Raw genomic sequence first — 18,129 nt, 5'->3', positions numbered from 1 at the left:
AAGTTTGTAAACTTATCTTGTTAGATACAAAATGATATCAGTAAGTCTTTAAAAAACAGTGTTTAAACTTTCCTAATTGCAACAGTGTCTATTTCCATATAAATGACTTGTTTGACTGTAGTTTACAATTGCTTTAAGTATTTCTTTTTTGGGCTAATCAAGTAGGTACCTGTCCATGTGGTTTATTGAGGCACAAAACATACAGTTATATAGAGATTTACATGTTTGAAGACTTTCATTTAATAGTATATATTAATGTATATACAAAATCCAAAACAATGCTTTGTACATGGTAGCTAACTAAAATATTCTGAAAGGCCACGTAAATAAGCATAATTGACATATAAATTATTTTATAATTTTCTATATCTAGTAAGGAAAAAAAGGACACAATCTGTGTAAATTATTCACTAAAAAATCAAATGTGTTATCCTCATTTTAAAACATCTGTTTCCAAAAGGACACACTGTTGTTTTATTTTGCTAAATCAATATCCAAAAATACTACTTTTCATCAGTTACACTTACGCTGAAAATCCCAAAGATTCCCTACCTAGAATTGCCCATATTTGAAGTGCAAAACAGGCTGAGCACTATCTAAATCTAGATAAAACTCATTGGTTTGTAATCTGCACAATGATCTATACATCTAAATCTATATGCAAATCGAATGCTTTCATGCATTAAAGCATTCCAAAGCACCAGGACCAAGGGAGCAGCAGGTTCTTTCAGATCCTTCCCCTGTTACTCTTCTTCTTTCCTTCTATTTATTTATACTAGCTACCTAAATAATTCACACTGCCTGCTTTTCAGCCCGAATGTTCCTCAGAAGAGGCCTACAATGAGCTATTGCAGTCACCAGATGGACTCATGAATGCAGCAGGTGGGGCAGATGGCAAGGCGCCCTGTCTGATGCTGCCTGCCTGGGCATGGACTGCCTTTTCCTTCCAGGTACATTATCATCATCCTAACACTGAGCGGTGTGTAGTTTGGGGGTGGGGTGGAAGTGGGACACTGGCAAATCCTTTACATGCAATACTAGAGAAATCATAAATTACCAGCTGCCCTCTTCCTCCTCGTCCCCCACCCCCAGCAACCCCTGATGTTTCATGTTGTTGCTTTGTTAGTGAGTTTGTCTTTTTTAAGACTATGGTGAAGGTTTCCGAAGCATTCTGGCACTATACATGAAGAATGCATCCATTTTAAACATTCCACCTCAGGTTTAAAAAGTGAAGAGAATTCAAAGGGAGTGATATGGGAAAACTCAGAAACATTATGGTGGGCGGGGGGGGGGGTGGTGGATAAAGCATGTTCACAAATATTTTGCAAAAATTAACCCGCAAACGAAGCAAAAACATAGGTGAGGTGACTCAGCTCATGTCTGCAGTGCTTACATAAAGGTCCTTTTCATATATGGAGTGGAAAAGATAAAAACCATATATTTACAGCCTTTCGATGTTGCAGAAAATGCTGGCTGTGCCCATGTTGCAATAGTTCTTTGTCTCATATTTCTGGTGTCATTTCTAAAACTGTGGCATTTCCCTTCCAAAGTTTGTAATCCTATAATACTACAACACACACACACACACAAAAATACATTGCATATCACTTACAATTGGAAACTTACAACAACATGATGCCAAGCTATCCTGAGACAAGCGCTCAGTAGCATGTAGTATAAATTTTAATTGAGCATAAACGCTTGACAAAAACTCTCTCGAGATATTTCTGGCATATTCCGATTGGCAGTGGTGCCATGATACCATGATTTTAATCCTTCTATAAACTTAACTGATGCCAATATAAATCTTATTACCTAACTTCCCTGATCATCTAATTATAAACATCTAAAAATGTGAAAGACAATAATTTTAATGACCTGAAGCAAACCAATCTGTATCTTCAAAAATACATAAATAAATACAACTCCTAAATAAAATGCATTCACTGAAGAGATGCTGCAAACAGAGAACTGCTTTGAGTTCAATCTTTGAGTCCTCAGGTAAATTAAAATCCCAGGCTTTTGGGAACTACCAGGCAGTGTTGTAGGAATGCTGGACAAAGACAATAGCTGTGAGATTATCTCAAGATTAAGGGCAAGGTTTTCTTATAAAAACTACTTTTCAATAGTCATTTACTTTGACTGGAATGATTTTACTAATTCAAACCTTTCCCTCAAAGTCAAAAAACATAAACATTCTAGAGTTCAAACAAATCCTTCTTACCTTCTCTGCTACCTGGGAAATATATTGTCTTACATGATATTTTAAAGCATTTTTTTTTCCTTTTCTTTAATCAGTCTAAAAAATCATATACAAGTAATGTTGAGCATTTTAAGACTTAATGGCAACTTTGGTGATCAAGTCTTCACAAAGTAAAATAATCAGGCCCACCTTTTAGCTGAAGGAGCACAAGCCAGATCAGACTTGACTGCTCCAAGACCCCAATCATATTCTCGCCACATTCAGGATCTAAATGCACAATTCCTAATTACATTCATGATGTGAATTTCACATCAGTTCTAAAAAGCCAAAACCAGAAAGTTAGGGTGAAAGTTTCAGTTTGCTGAAGTTTTATGTAAAATTACTGCTACTTAAAGTCCTGATTTTATTTTATGAAGACTGACCCCTGTTTACATTGGAGACTTAGGCACGAAAAATCCCATTTTTAAATGTTTTACAGGCATTCACATGTTTTTATAACTTATTTCAGGATCTTAGTGCTTAAGTCAGTGTCTCCATATAGCCAAATACTTTTGAATGATCAAGAACATGCAGTTTAATGCACTAAACTGATAACTTCAATGATTTTAAAAACTGCAAAAGAACACATATAATCTTTTTTGATGCACTGTGAGACTGTAAGCAATTAATTTGACATCAGAGTTTGGTTATATGGAATACACTTTAAAATTCATTTTAAACTGGTATCTTCTGATTTTATTAACTATCATTAAGGTTGTGGGTATCATTAGGTACCACAACCTAATTACTGTCCATAATGGAGGATACTTAAAAATACTAAACAAAAGAGAATAAACATTTCTTAAGAAAAAAATACACTGGAAGGCAAGTGGTGTTAAATTACCTTTTTAAGATAGTGACTGTGGAATGGAAACATATTTTTTAGAATTTATGTAGTTCATAATGATTTGAATATTCTTGGTATATTCAACGTGTGTTAAGACAGTCATAATTAAATTGGTAGGCAATATTACTTCCAAAATAAAATTAGTAGCAAAGTCTCAGGAAAAAAAAAAAGCCATTTTAAAAATAAGAATAAGTGTAAATAAAGAATGAGGAAATGAGTATATAATTATAATTTAAGCCTGGAATATAACAGACAATGAAAGTAATATGTATTACCAAGATGCTACTGAAAGAGAATTATAAACAAAATTTTAATTTTTTACTTTTCAATAGTATTCTTTTAGTAAAGTTTACATTATATTCTCAAATAGATCCACCCTATATAAATGTCTATATCTGAACACATTTTTGGAGTGTTAGAAATCAGTGTAATTACACTGGTCATTGGAGAAATGAAAATCAAAACCAAAATGAGACCACCCCACGCCAGTTAGAATGGCGAACATTAAAAAGTCAGGAAACAACAGATGCTGGAGAGGATGTGGAGAAATAGGAACACTTTTACACTGTTGATGGGAATGTAAATTAGTTCAACCACTGTGGAAGACAGTGTGGTGATTCCTCAAGGATCTAGAACCAGAAATACCATTTGACCTAGCAATCCCATTACTGGGTATATACTCAAAGGATTATAAATCATTCTGCCATAAAGACACATGCACACATATGTTTATTGCAGCCCTGTTCACAATAGCAAACACTTGGAAGCAACCCAAATGCCCATCAATGATAGACTGGATAAAGAAAATGTGGCACATATACACCACGGAATGCTATGCAGTCATAAAAAAAAGGATGAGTTCACGTCCTTTGCAGGGATATGGATGAAGCTGGAAACCATCATTCTCAGCAAACTAATACAGGAACAAGAAACCAAACATCACATGCTCTCAACTCACAAGTGGGAGTTGAACAATGAGAACACATGGACACAGGGAGGGAAACATCACACACTGGGGCCTGTAGGGGAGTTGGGGGCTAAGGGAGGGATAGCATTAGGAGAAATACCTAATGTAGATGACATGTTGATGGGTGCAGCAAACCACCATGGCTCCTGTATACCTATGTAACAAGCCTGCATGTTCTGCACATGTATCCCAGAACTTAAAGTATAATAAAAAAGAAAAAAGAAACCTGTAATGACAATACATACATATACAAAAAGCTTACATTTGCATGTGTTCAAAGAAGAGTTATGTGTGTGTGCATGTGTGTACAGATATATATGTGTGTGTGTGTCTGTATATATATCTATATATATACACACACACACAATTTCTCTAATTAATTAAATTGTTATTTTCTTATTTCAGACCTCTTCCTGGATATGGCCAAGCCTGGAAGTTTCAAAATACATGTTATTCTGAACTAATAAAGAAAACATATCCAACCTTTAACCTAATATATACTAGAATTAGTTTAATTTAAAAAGAGAAACATACTTTAAAATGTCCCTTTCTCTTTGCCAAACAAAATCTTCACGAACTGACTCAAATGCCATGATTCAACACAATGATCCATTTTCTGAATTCATGCGACCCCCTTTATTAACTATGATTCTTTTTTTGCCAGCTTTTTTTCCCTATGTAAGTAGTGCTGATTAAAAAAAAAAAAAAATGGAGGTAGTATGTATACTCTCTAATGAAATTACTGATTGTACTTATTTGTGGTTTGCCGACCTGGGTGAAAATACAAATTAAGTCACATAATTAAATACACAAAAATAACCTTAGAATAAACCAAACAATAAATTTTTTTTTTAGAGCTGGAAAATACAACACACCAAACGACAATCAACTTTTAATTTGTAAATAAGGACAGTATCTTTGCAATATTAATCTGAAATCCTGGTTCAGGATTTACCTAATTTTTGTTTTATTTTGCTTTTCTCTTCTGAGAGTCTTAGAAGAATTTTCTGCATGTGTTTTGAGTTTATAGTTTTAAAAAAAGAGAAAATGAGTGTATGCTCCCTCGCATGCCTTCTCTGCACCTAAACAGAGCCATTTACATAGCCCATTGAACACTGTTTAGTAAACAAGGCGGGTACAAGTCCAGAGTGGCTTCTATCTTCCAGTCCTGCCGTCTTTTTTAAAAACAAGGCAGGGGTTCTGTTTTTAGTACACACTTCGGTTCAGTGTTAATCCTGTTTTATGTTGTTCACACCTGCTGCTGACTAGCAGCCTGCTGATGGGCTGGGGCTCATGCTGCTTGGAGAAATCCCACTAAAACTAACGAAGAAGCTGGACAAAAGCTACTGTACAGAGCTGGAAACAAAGCCTGCCCAGGGTCCAGAAGACAAGAGAAGCAAACCCCACAAAATCTTTCCTGTCATTTGCAAATAAGGCTCCAATATCCCAAGTTTGCCATTAAACAAAAAAAGGCAACCAATTGCTTTTTTTTGAAAAGTCTGACTGCCATTGGGTTATTTATATTCCTGAGCTTTTTATGTCTTTCGGTAAAACTGATGCAAATACAGTTTTAAAAAATGCTGTTGTAATCAGGTGTACATGTGAGTCACTACTTTGAGTCCTTAACAAAAGAATCTGTACTTAAACATAATCATTCATTTAAAATACTCTATGGTTAACCTTTCTACTCATAGAATTTTGCATCCAACGTGAACAGAGAATAAATATATTCTGCCATCAGTGTCCATGGTGTGGCCAGGACAGTGACTCGTGTACTAAGACTGCTCTCCTCCCACCGCCCCCACCCCACTGCACTGCATGTGCCTAATAGCAAACATCAAAAGGAATGATTTCTTTTTTGATCTTAGTACCAGCGATAAATCAAATTCAGTGCCACAGACAGGGGGGAAATGCACTACTAAGGAAAACTCCAAGGCTGACAGTGGGACCAGGGAGAGGCATTCGCTCAATCAAGTTTCAGTAAACGATGCCCACCCTTCTCGTTGAAACAAGATGTAAGCTGTCGTGCATTTACCCAGAATGAGAAAAACGTGCTGAGTCCTGATGTGACCCTAAGTTAAGAAGCACTTTGTACTGACATTTCCAGCAGTGGCATCAGAGCCCCTCCCTCCTACCTATCGACTGACCGAGCCAATTTCCTTCCTATCTGGGAGCCAGGTTCTGCCCGCAGGTGGGCCAAGAAAGCTCCTATTGGCCAGTGCAGGACAGTTCCAATAGGAGCTGCACATCTGGGGGATCAAATGGTGGCTCTGGGGTCATTTTATTACATCTCCTGAAGCACCTTTCCTGACTGCAATAGCCAATAAAGCATCCTGGGCTCCATTGCCAACTCAGGAAGTTCTGTAGCTGCCCGCTCCACAGTGGTGCACAGATTTCATGGAGCACAGTTTTAATGCTTCCCTGAGGGAAGCACAAAAAGCACTAACTAGCATATTAAGGTTCTCTTAACGAATGAATGTGAGGATGAAATATTTGAGGTGTTGGTATCTTTTCCCCAATTTGTTTTGAAACTATTTACCCTTAGCAATGTGCTCTTTCTAGGGGGTTACTACTGTTTTCTAATAGGAGGTTTCTCTGGCGTTTGTGACATGGTCTTCCTCAGCAGATGCAAATTTTACATGGATTCTCAAAAGCAGCAAAGCAACCACAGAAGACATAGCAGATAAATGCACACTTTTTCAGTGTGTACAATACTTTATACTTGGCAGCTATTTAATGATGCTAGAGGAAAAAAAGTTGCTAAAAATGATATTATAAGATACTTGGTATAATTTTATATAGAATTCATTTGTCTCCCATCATCTGTGACAGCCCATCAGAAAAATAATAAAAAAGTTGTTGCTTTCAATTTGATTATGGAATATGAACGGTAGAGAAATAAATTTAATTATTGTGTTGAATCATGTGAAATTACTGATACTTGACCATTGTTTGACCTACAAAAATGGCAACTTCACATGCTTCTGCTTAATATAATTAGAATCCCATTACCTTACTTTCATTCAAAAAAGTCTGATGTTTTATCAAGGAATTTTATGATTTCAAACTTGACCTTCCTATTGCTTTTTCCCTCAGAAAGCCACATCGATTTTTTAAAAAAAAATTAATATGAAAATGAGAGAACTTATCCAAGTCTATTTTAAGACTGGAACCTATGAAGGGCTTGGGTACACAGGCCCTAGTGGTAAACATTTCATGTGAAATGAAGTTTTTTGCATGTAAGAACATTTACATATTCAATGGAGTGTTTACTATATCCTCCCCTTTTGGTGAAGCCACTTAGCAATGCTATGTAACAGAACAGCAAATGCTTCATTCCAAGTGCCAAGACTGCACGATAATGGAATATGATAGAAAAATCTTATCCTTGAGGTCCTTGACTAAAGGATTTGAGACATGAATATTTTTTTTTCCAGCGTCTTTGTAAGTTTAGTCAGGACAAAAAGATTTCAGTGTATCAGCAGTAGTGGCGGTTTTCAGATCAAATGATATTTAGTGTTTTGCATGTAGTGTTGGCGACATGATGAATACCCTCAGATAAGAAGGAAAAAAATATAAGCAGCTGTGCGCTTGATCAAGGTGCGCTACCTGCTGCTGCCTCCCAGCACTGCTGCTAAGCTTGCCCACTTCTGAAGAAAGTGAAGACCACCTTATTTTGATTATAGTGCTTTCCTCGGGCAGGAATTTTTATTTCCATTTGAATCTTAAACCATTACATTTCCAGTGATGCATTTTTATGTTTACAATTGACATCTTCATAAAAGAATGAAACCTTTGAGCAACAGCTCAAAAGCATGAAGGTTGCCTGCAGTAAGTACTTACATTATTTTACACCTAAATGGAGCCCAGTTGTTTTTAGTTAAAATTTAATAAACCTTAAACTGATGACCTTTCTTCCACAGAAAGGTCCCGAGTTGCAAAAACGAACTTTCCAATGAAATATATTTTAAGGAACTAGTGCTGAACAAAGGGCTATTTAAAGCTGAACGCTTTGTCAATTTATCAGCTTGTGAACATTCTGTTCCTGAATTCCCCACTGCTGCTGAATGTATAGAACGGTGGTGCCTTGCTTAATCGAATACTATTGATTCGAGTGTGTCACAGTGATCTCATTGAGAGTAATCAATAGTAATCCAAAATCAATCAATCTGCTCTTGCACTATCATTTATCAAATCTGAATACGCCAAATTATTTGTAGGCGTCAAATTACAAAGAAGAGAAAATGGCAGAACTGGGAGAGTTAATGGTTTATATTGAAGAAAAAAACCAATATCTCTTTTTTCAAGGGGAGGTGCTTTAAGATGGACTATTACTTAGACAAATACATTTATCTTCTCATTAAAGAATCCTAACTTTATAATTAATCTCATTCCTTTCTTGAAAATAAAAAAAAAAAAAAAAAGATTTCTCCTGTAGGAGTTTGCTCGTTCAGCACGACTCACAGATGCCCTAACTTATTTAACCAGAGCAGACTAGCATTTTACAAGTCTGATCAGCTAAGTTTCAAATACCTGTAACCCATCTGCTGAAAAAAACAGGGGAGACTGGATTGACATAGGGCATAACTGCATCTTCTAACATCAGAAATGATGTTTAATAGAATTGGAGTGGAGAAAGGAGTACTTAATTTCTCCAGAGAACGTACAGCAGAGATGCACCTGCTTATCCAAGAAGCTGCTGTTGATGCTGAAGTTTCTTTTATCAACATATTCACCTGTAATTTCGTCAAGGTAATAAATCCCTCTATTCATTACAGCACACTCAAAAGCACCCCTCCTATTTAACTTGAATGAAAAAAGGCACAGAGTGTCTAAAACATTTACTTTTGCTAATGTAAAAGTGTTGGCATTTTACTTCATTCCCGATAAGCTGGTGCCAGTAGAAGTGATTATTCTTTTCTTATTCAAAGCCTATCAGCATTTCGAAAAGCTTTCTCAATCTTATCAGGTGTATGAACAGCACAGTTAACTGAAAGCAGTTTGTACTGCTCCTCTCTCTTTCTGCCAAGCTATCTGATAAACCCCCAACTAACTAACTGTATTTACACACAATCAAACATAAGTTGTATCTTCTATGCACTATAGCCAGATTCGAGTTTACCATAGGTTTTTCTGCTGTGACATTAACTTAACAAAAATGTCAGCCTCCAGTATCCCAAACTGACAACAATCAAGAAAACACTATAAAAGCACTCAACTAGAATGCACAACAAACAGAAACAAAAAGAAAAACAAATATAAAAAGTTGAAGGCAATCTCTTTGGAATTCAGAGGGAAAATGAAGTGTACACTGTATGCAAATATGGGTGAATATCATGCACTTACCTTTTACCAAAGTAAATGACCCTTTAATAAAACAGATGAATAGAAACAGAAATTGTGAAGGAAAATACTGCTGGGATAGAGGAAGGGAAGGTGTTTAGGAAAGTGTTTTAGAACTGAGCAGGCATTCCCCCCACACTTCAGGTTATCTCAATGTGGCAGCAGAGAAGTTCTATAATGTAAGCAAAGGAAGACAATAGACAATATCACCAAACTTACCCCAGAAACTGAAGACAAGATAGAAAGCAAGGCTGTCACATATGGTGACCACATTCTCAGGATAGATTTTCCAATCATTAAAACCCTCATAAATGCTCTAGACATTAAAGTTTTGTTCACTATAAGAAAATAAAGAAATAAAAAAATACAATTTGAGTTTTTAACCTCTTATTATTTGTCTTATTCTTCAGACTTAACCAACTGAATAGTTCAATATAAAGGCATGAAAAAAGAATCATCATTCACATTAAAGTAAATAGATGATCTGTTCTCCATTTCTATCTATTAATAAATGCTTAAACTAGTTCATGGCTCATATGAATTGAAAGACACACCTAATCATTTATGGATAGTACTTTGGAGCATGAAAGATATAACAATGACATTTCTAGAACATAAGAGAAATCAGAAACCTACTTGAATGACTGAGTAACAACAAAATCCTGACCCTAGGAAAGAATCTCTGCCTGAGTTTCTGTGCATAAATTGTCCATTTTTTCCTCACCTCCCTTTGCTGAATGACTAAGAGAGAACAGAAAAAGGCGGCCACATGCTCCCACCTGAGCCCAACTCCTGATGCTGTCTAGACTTCAAGAACAGAATGAGCCTTCCTTTAGATGTGTAGAGCAATAAGATGAATTAGCCAAGTGTGTAGTTCAGTACAATTCAGCTGATGGTTGCTTTTCCATCTGTGACACTATGATCCCATGACTGATGAGGCAGGTCTCATTCAAGTCTATGGATAAAAGGGATGCTTCCGTCATTTCATAGGACCCAGCACCAACTGTATACAGTCACTTTGTCATAGGAAAAAGACATGGTTCTCACCAACCATATCCATCTTTCCCTTTCTTTGGTCATGAACGGTTGGTTACGGGTATGATATTCCTCCTGAAAATATCTGATCTGTTTTAATGAATTAATGGCTGAAAAGAAATTAAAAATTGTCAGAATATTCTTTTATTTATTGAAAAATGCGTACAATTTAACATGCCCATCTTACATTTTTGGAGAAGTTGATGTACTAGGATACTTTAGAATTATGGAGGGCAAAGGGCAATCAATTGAACAACCTCACAGTTTATTATTTTTTTCTTTTTAATGAATACCTCAGTCTATAATTTTTTATATGACCTGCTATTTTGGTTAATTTTGGATGCAGTTCTGGATATATGATTAATATGCAGTTACTATTATTTTCAAAGCAACGTAAGTTCTTATAAATATTGTTACATAATAACTGCCTTGAAAAGTATCATTTTAAGACATTTTAACTCACATTGTGAGTGTGAAAAAAATATATATTTCTTTAACGAGTCCTTTGTTCAAATTCTGAAAAGCCATGAAAAATGAGTAACATCTTTCTAGAGTAGATGAAAAAGGAATTATCATTTACAAAGATATTGTTCTGATCATGGGAAAAAAATAATTTACTGTGCTTCTGCCTATTTTCTGTGCATAAGTTCTTAATTTACGTTTTAATTTTCTCTTTTTTTTTGCATATTGAATATGCCATACAAAATGAAAGCGTAAGTTTTTTTCTTTTCCAGAAAATGTATGCAAAGTGCAACAAAAAGAGGTGTTCCCTGATAAAGGTGGATTGTCCATGTTCCTTTGAATTCTCCCCTTCTTTAAGTTTTTATTTACTTCACAAATAAGAGCAACTGAGGTTCACTACTTCAGAGACTTTTGTCTTTCTAATCCTATTTTACTTTCAGGGTAGTAGAAAAATTTCAACAAGCCTAAGTTATTCTTTTTTTTTTTCTTGGAAACTTATTGTTATCTATGCTATCTATATTCCTACAGTTCATTTTTAAAGATAAGTAAGCAAGCAAGCTGTTTTTTCATTACATTTATACTAGCCATCAATCTGATATGATAATTTACTGGTAGATTCCCTTTTATTTAGTACCATCTTAGCCAACTGTTTGCAGAGAAGGTGTATAATGAAACAAAGTTAAATTGACACGTCTGTGATATGCCTGACAGCCCTCAGTATGCCCAATATTAATTTGTTTTCTTTGGCTAGGTAAGTCCTGCCAAAGCATATTACACATAATGTGTACTTCCAACCAAAATGATGAAAAGTATATATGAAATTTTGTTTCACTCAAAGAAAAATGAGAAGTCACAGAGGAATATATATGACAAAGATTATTTTTTATAATTAAAATATAAATGTACTTTTCAGTTCTTTTAGAATTTAATCTAATCTGAAATAGGTTCCCTGTAAGTTTTGGCAATTTAATAAGTATTTAAAAATTTTTAAATGCCAAAACCAAGTGTTTTCCTTTTCTATATTGTTTGAAAGAACTGTATATAGCCATAGGTTGTATTTCTAATTGTTAGTGTTATGTGTTTTATAGCTACATTGAAATGCACATAAAGATCTATGACAGTATACTGAAACGGACTTTAATTGACCAGAAATAAGCCACTTTCTTTAAAACTGTGCCTTTTCTTTCATTGTTTTGCCTTAGTAAGTTACCTTCCAAGTATACGTGCATTGTATTAAATTAAAATGACATATCATTTGAAGAAATCAAAACATCAAAAGCAAGTTTCCCTCAAACATTTAAAAAATATTTTTAAACATTATAAGGGGAAATTTGTGTATATACACACATATATACAACACTAACTAAATCTAAACTCTCTCAATTCAATAGTTTTGGATAATTGGTTAGAAGATACATTTGGAAAACCCTGTATAATTGATTAGAAAACACATTTGGAAAATACTGAGAAATATTGTCCAAATCATAGAACAAGAAACATGTTTCACTTCTGGAAAGAAAAAGTAGAGTGGAGAGACGTGTGTGCTAAAACTCTGAATGGAAATTATTTTATTAGCTAAGGTTTCCTAGACCTCAAAAAGTACAAGTCTAAAAATGAACTTGAAACAAGAATAAAAGGCCAGGTAAATCATGCAAAAGTCTGTCATTTCCTATCCTCAGATAATAAAGGAGTTAACTTTGATCTGATAGACTGGCATAAAGAAGCGGTTAGCAGAATTTTTTTCAAAACACAATAGCAGTAAATTTGTTAAAATGTTATGGAAATAAATAAAGGTAGGCAATGAATCTAGGAATTTTAAACAGAATATGAATTAGAACAAGAATTAGAATAGAAAGAGCAATTGCATAAGTGGTTTCTCTCAACGCTCATTTACTAAGTAAATTCACAGACTTCTAAACTTACCTCTTAGAATTAAATAATTCTGAAATCTATAATGTACTTTATAGAAATATAATACTTATTAATTTTATATATTTGCTTTTAGAAAAAGAGCAAATGACATGTTTATGTAGTGCAGATAAATGAAATTCATATTTTGCATTTGTTTGAAAGCTATCATGCTTTACATTAAGATGTATTTGTCAGGTCCAATTGTGTAAGAAAAGAATGTAGCCAAGAGCTAATTCAAAATTGTTTCTTGGATATGGGCCCAAACCATTAAATTATACATTTAATATCAGTAGTTTCTTTCCTATTTTACAAATTATTTATGATTTCTAGATACTGAATACATGAATAACAATAACGTGAAAATTCTAAAATCAGACACAAACTGACTTACTAGGTTACCTGTTAACTGTCTAATACACACTAGTTAAATAAACTCAGTTTAAAATCAGATCTGTAAATAACTGAAATACCAATTCCAGGTTAAAATTATGCTTGACAAATTTAACTGGCAACTAACTGATTAGAATAATGCTTGAGATCTACTTTATTATATAAATGTACATGAATACTTTTAGCAGCATATCTATAATCTACACAGATTACCTCTTCCCATATACATGCATATTTCACATGCATACTATACATGCACACAAATATACTCCTGTGTATCCTATTGACTGCTTTGAGTGTAAAGTACCATGTGTGTATTTATTTATTAAAAATATTATAGATCATGTATATCCACATATCCATGGCTATCAAAAAAATCAATGACAAAACATACAAAATGCAATGGAAAGATTGTCAAGCGGCAGAGATGCTTGGTGTCATCCTTGCACTATCAAATATACACATAAGTATGATTGGAGAAAGAGAGGCTAAATATTTCACTGTCAGAGAATGTAGAGAACTGCAATTCATTTCTATCTCTTGTGCTTTAGGACAATGACAATTTAATACAATGCCAGTGGATGTAAAAGAGATAAAAACTGAACAAACTGGGCCAGTATAATCAAAGATTTTTCTCCAGAGAGCTGGCTAGGGCCGGAGCTCATATGCACTTACAACAGATCAACATTGTATTGTTTCTCTCTTCCATGAATTTGCTGTGAAGCAAAATTCAGAGCAAAGCTTAAGTGCTGCAATGATTCTAAAGTTCTGTTGAGATCCCTCAGACCCTCTCCTCTTATTTCTAAAAGCTGGATAGGTGATGCTAAAAAGTTTATTTGATATTAATTGGTTTAATAGAAATCATTGCTATTAATTGTCATTTTTATGAAAAAGTATCTCTCATCAGCGTATAATTTATTTTATAAAATAATATAAAGTAAAACCTTCAGTGCTTAACATCACTTTACAAGTAAGACAAAGAAATATTTTGTTTAGTCATTGGGCTAAAACAAATGTTGAGGAATTTTTCGTAAGTGATACGCACTTGAGATTGGGCATTATGCCTACCTTCCAAAAGAATGGTTTCTTCTTTGTCTGTAATTCTTGCAGGAGTGAGGTATTGTGAAAGTATTGTTAAATAGAATCATAGAGAAGTTAGCTGCCCTCTTTGATGAATAGCACCAGGTATCTAAAATTAATTGCAAAAGTATGGCCCGGCTAATGAGATGGTCCTTATCTTTTCTCAGCACAGGAAGCACAAGTATTTTTCTGCTGGCTCAATATTTTAGGAAAATGCCTAAAGTGTTATTAACTAAGTAAGAAAAAAACTGATTAAAATACCCCAAAGAAATAAATTATTATAAATTGTAAAATCTGAAAAATTTAGAGTTAAAACTGATTTCCTGCATTATTTTTAAACCTTCTTTTCTTTTCTTTTTTCACTTTAAAAAGAACAACAACAAAAAAATCTTTCCTCCTGCTTCTATTAGCATTTTTAAAAGCTGAATTAATTACTATTCTTTATAAAATGGCCAATATATATTATAGGTCAGATTAAATCAAAGAAATATATCAAAGGCCGTCAATTTAGGGGAAAAAAAAAAACAGAACAATGATACCTTATTTGGGGAAAACACTGGAAAAATGATCATCTATGCAAGAGAATTAATGGATATCCACAAGGGCTTTGCTAATAACATGGGTTAATTACCGCTGCAACACACTAGGCTCAGTAAATAAAGCAGCAGTGCCATAAACACATTAAGATGAGAAACCATCACTATAAGAAGAAATAGCCAACACCATCACCCTTAGCTCTGCCCAGGAAATGGAAAGCTGTTTTTTAGTCCTTTCTATAAAAAAGGATTTTTAAACTTACCACCAAATGTGTATAGGGTAATACATAAATACCCTGACACAAAGGGCTAGTGGAAGATGGGGTACCCATCATTTATCCACCACTCCTATTCAACATATATTTCATTAACTCAGGAACACTTGTTTTTTTGTTGTTTACTTCAAGAAGAAAAATCATATGTTATATAATACTCGTCATCTGGCCACTTCAACTATATGTAGTTTGGAATATGTACAATGATTATTTAATTTTTAGGAAAATAGAATTAATCTGCTCACTTTAGTAATATAATGGGCAAGGTTACAAGACTACAGCTCAAGAATAATTGCAGCTGGTTGTCACTTCAAGCAATTTGGAGAGAAATCATCTGAAAACCCCACCAACACCACATACCTTTAAGGCTGCAGGTGTTTTCAAGATTTGCAGGGAAAAAATAAAAAAACAAAACATGAAGAAAAGTCATGTGGGCTCCAAGTCTAGAGTTTAAGTATTCTTACTCGAAAAAACAAAGTGTCTGTTCAGAGTTCTCAAATAACATCACATCTAAAGGGACTTGGCCAAGCTCTTATCATTCCCTAAAAAAAAGAGGCATCCCCTCTGATTTTGGCTTTTTGTTGTTGTTGTTACTGTTACTGCATAAATTTTTCCTTTCTGCCTGTTTTATCACTTATAATTTGACATTATGGAATTACTTTGGGATTGTTGTATTTTTTTAAATTAGTATAGATTTAAAAAAGGAGAGATGAGAAAAAGAAAAAACATGAAAACCCTGAAACAGAGAGTGAAGCATGCAAAATAAAACTTGTGTAGCTCCAAACACGAATCTTAAAACACAAAACTCAAATTTTCAATGTCTGGACTTCAGTGATCAGGCTGAAATTTACTAAACTGTTCCCTCCTCGCCTTGTCTGTTTTGGAGTGTTTCAGTTGCCTTTCCTTCTTCCAACAGCTGTGACAACTGTTAAAACAGTCAGTAAAATTAAGTCCGCTCTATAATCCTGTAGTCAATGTTACATTTTAATCAGAGGTTGAAAGGGATTCATGTGATGAGCACACTCATTTAGAATGATTAGACTGACACATATGTCAAAATGAGCAGATATATTATTTTCATCTATTTATGCTATCAGCTATTACTGCTATTAAATGTGAAACAAGCTTTCAAGTATTACGTTCTTTAATGTGCTGGCACATTTCCTAAAATAAAAAAATACATAGTTAGAGGTTAACATTTTAAGCTCTCTTAATGGTGGTCAATAAATTGTATGAATCTTTTTAACAACCTCCAAAGCAGAAACTGTCCAATATTTTCCTCTAAAACTGTGTAACTCTGGTTTCATTTCTGTGTATACACACACGTGATGGGGTTTAACCCAGTACAATTACTATGAATATTAATAGCATGTATAAATTCTGTGGTTTATTAATTGAGACAGAGAGGCAGATGCGTTGCTTAGCGTTAGATCTTTCTGTCTGTCCAGTGAACCACGTAACCATCAGAACTGCAGGCAGACAATAAATCTGTATTTTTTAAAGATGACTTTTAATTGAGCCCAAAAGAAAGCTAGTTTGAATCTTGCGCCAAAGCCAAAAGGACATGTGCCTTGATTTCATTTAAATGCATCTGCTTTAAGAGGCTTATCTAAACGAATTATTCAAATTAGCTATAAGAAGTTAAATTCAAGGAAACTACTTCAAAAAGAAGGCTCTGGGGGATTTTAAAAGTTTGTTTTCTTTATTTATTTACAAGACAAAGTTCAGAATCTGGGCGTGCTTGGATAAGACATTCTTCCTGACATGAGGACATCTTAAACTCTCCAATTCTACAGCCCGAAGTACACTAACCTTCAAACTACACGTGAGTGGGCAGTCCTACCTTTGTTTATTTTTCATTTTTATTTTTACACATCTTAAGGTTGTTTCTTCCCTTGAGTGTTTCAAACTGATGCAAGCACAGCCTTATAATCTTTCAGTTCCTCCTAAATCCATCTCTTGGCTAATATTCCCTGTGTGAGCGTGGACGTGGGCGGATGTGCATGTGTGAGCGTGCATATACACACACACTCACACTCACGCTCAAACATACAGGAGCAGCCACTGAGACTGCAAGTCACTTTTCATCTCTTACTTAATTACAAAGCAATGCAATATGCAGTCACTAAGGACAGCTAGTGGACATCTACCTATAATGCACTACCTCATCTTCTAGAGTTTGATATTTTCTTCACAATCTATAGAGAAAAATGTTTGCCAAGGGCACTCTTTTCAGAATTATAACAGTTGGTATTACTGTAATGTGAAAGCAAAGCAATATAACTGACTCAACAGAAAGGGAGATAAACCAGTGACAGCTCTGGTGATATACTAATATTTTATCTTAACAGTAGGTTGAAATTAAGTTTATGACCTACTCATTTACACCAAAATGCCTAATTTACTTCTCGTACCCCCTACGCACTCCCCCCCTTTAGTAATCTAAATATATATTTCCGTGTGCATAAAGATATTCATAAATACTAATTAAACTGCATGTAAGAACGAAAGTACTTTTCTATATTTTCTGGACACAATAAATGAGACAAATCCACACTCTGAACAGTGTTTATTTAAGAGGAAAATTTTTAAGTCACTACTGTTTCTTCTTTAGTTTTTTTTTTCCCCCCCTTAAATATTTATAATGTGTGAAAATCTCATGTTACCTAATGGACTGATTTGTCAGTTAAGTGCTGACTTAACGCTAACCATGCAAATAACATTATTCTAGCTCAGAATTGCATAGGGCTAGTTTTTAAATTGTTCTCTGAAGGAGAATTAGTAAATGTGCAATTTTGCCTCTAACTCTGCGCGGTAAGAAATGACAAGGAGCTGAAAATATCTGTCAAACTGCAAATACATAAGAGGCACTCAATAGTATAAATCATTTTGAATATTGTATTTTAAAACATCTTTCCTTGGGAAAATGGGTCCTAGTAAAAGATGCATTTTAACAGTTCACTAAGCATTTGTGCCAAGTGCCTATTCTTAGCACCTGAATAAGAAGTGACTGTCACACAGCTGTTTTACTGACAGTCACT

At 34.4% G+C, this 18,129-nt stretch overlaps 1 protein-coding gene across 15 annotated transcripts in view; it reads right to left on the bottom strand.

The window, feature by feature from the left end:
- The window catches only part of ESRRG (estrogen related receptor gamma), a 640,719-nt gene that overhangs the window by 206,361 nt on the left and 416,229 nt on the right, over positions 1-18,129 (bottom strand). Inside the window, exons 1-2 of one of the 15 annotated variants that reach the window (XM_009187321.4) lie at positions 10,179-14,574; positions 9,619-9,737 (exon numbers count right to left, since the gene is read on the bottom strand). The exons of 13 other annotated variants lie outside the window; for them this stretch is intronic. The gene's annotated coding sequence lies outside the window, so the exon portion shown is untranslated. Of the gene's footprint in view, positions 1-9,618; positions 14,575-18,129 lie in introns of those variants that run through there. One more of the 15 variants, XM_017949508.3, reaches the window with a different exon arrangement.

This window comes from Papio anubis, chromosome 1 (genome assembly GCF_008728515.1).
Source record: "Papio anubis isolate 15944 chromosome 1, Panubis1.0, whole genome shotgun sequence".
Lineage (NCBI taxonomy): Eukaryota > Metazoa > Chordata > Mammalia > Primates > Cercopithecidae > Papio > Papio anubis.
Note: the sequence above shows the minus strand (reverse complement) of the source record. Positions and strands in the feature narration are given on the sequence as shown.